Source organism: Diadema antillarum, unplaced genomic scaffold, assembly GCF_040938485.1.
Source record: "Diadema antillarum isolate AM-2024a unplaced genomic scaffold, OU_Dant_1.0 seq00000715_RagTag, whole genome shotgun sequence".
In the NCBI taxonomy this organism is placed as follows: domain Eukaryota; kingdom Metazoa; phylum Echinodermata; class Echinoidea; order Diadematoida; family Diadematidae; genus Diadema; species Diadema antillarum.
Window position 1 is genome coordinate 291402 of NW_027271619.1, and position 1510 is coordinate 292911.

Sequence of the window (1510 nt, forward strand, 5' to 3'; positions counted from 1 at the left end):
CAGAAAACTATTTCGGGTATTTTACAATCGGGCATCTTTCGAATACTCTCATTAGACTACAGCTCATATTTCATAAAAACAATTTCCAATGTATCTTTTAGCCTCACATTATGTCACATAAACAATATAGATAAAACAAATTCATTCTTACCTGTCATATCTTGAAATGGGCAGATTCCGAGATTCATGATAATCCATAAAAATAGAAGTTCAAACATCAAGAATTCAAAGAAACAATCAGCGGAACAGATGCAAATGCGATGCGCATTCAAATTATGACACAAAGTCGTCGTCATCAGATGACCACACGAACTTTGAAGTGAAATTTTCCTTGGTGTACAGGTTTTTCTGTTTGACATGAGAGTGACGGGGACCACGGCGCTTCAGCTTATCACCTGCATCATCGATTGGCTCGAAGTTGATAGCGTGGGCGGCTTTCGGGATTTGGGCGGATCGTTGTTGATGACGCCGCTGGTGGAGATGGTGGTGTCGGAATGTCGACGGGAACTGGTGACGGATTCTCGAATTTCTGCTGATTCTTTGCAACGAATGACAGAATCGTTCATGTCCCCTTCCACTCCAGGTTTCCCAGCTGACCACGAGTCAAAGAGAGGATCACGGCAGCAAAGTTGACGGGGACGATCTAGGGGGTAACACTTCTTCACAAGTTCAAAGAACGTGTGGAAAACGTTCTTCGATGCAGATCGGTTCGGCCACACAATCTCCGCGAGATGTGCCTTGAAGTTGGCCATACTGGTTCCATTGATCCGCTTGAAGTGGTCATTTGCATGTTTCCATGCCCCCTCTATGCTGTTCGTATGCACCTTGATCACTTCACCGCTTAGGACATTTCTGTACTGCTTTTGGAAAGCATATTTGTGCACAACAGTGAAGTGTTCGTAGCCGCGGTCGTTGAGGCTGGAGTAGGCGGACCAGCCATCACTGTAGATACGACTACCTGGTTCAACATGTCTCTCAATGAGAGCAGTGAGAGTTGCCCCGACGATCTACAGGGTAGATGATGAGCCTGTTTGTTGATCTCTCAACCATGCCGAATATCCAAACCTTGTGCCCAGGGTTTGGATTTCTTCTGTGAAATTTGCACCTTCTTCCGAAAAAACTTTCGTCCAGCTCAATCTCGCCTTGGAACTTCTCAGACCAAACGTTTAAGTGCGCACTGTCGTAAAAGTACTCGTTCCTAAAAATACCATTGCTAATTAGCGTCAATTGAGATATATTTACATATTCAACTTCTTTCAACCAATTATGAAGAGCCATTTTCTGCACCATTACAGATATGCTCCCTCGTATATACAATACAATCAGAATTAATCAAGTGTTATTTACAAATCCAATCTGTGCATCGATAGGGTAACATCGTCCAAATTACAACATATCACTCTTCACTACATGCAGGTACGGTCTCCGGGTAGGTGGTCTCAACTACTCGCTTCATCAGGTGAATCTGTCCATACATTTCTGTGTACCACTCTGACTCAACTGTAACTTT

The 1510-nt window shown here is 43.6% G+C and overlaps 1 pseudogene; it reads right to left on the bottom strand.

The window, feature by feature from the left end:
* Positions 1-273: 273 nt before the first annotated feature.
* LOC139737913 (uncharacterized) lies at positions 274-1278 on the bottom strand (annotated as a pseudogene).
* Positions 1279-1510: the final 232 nt, after the last annotated feature.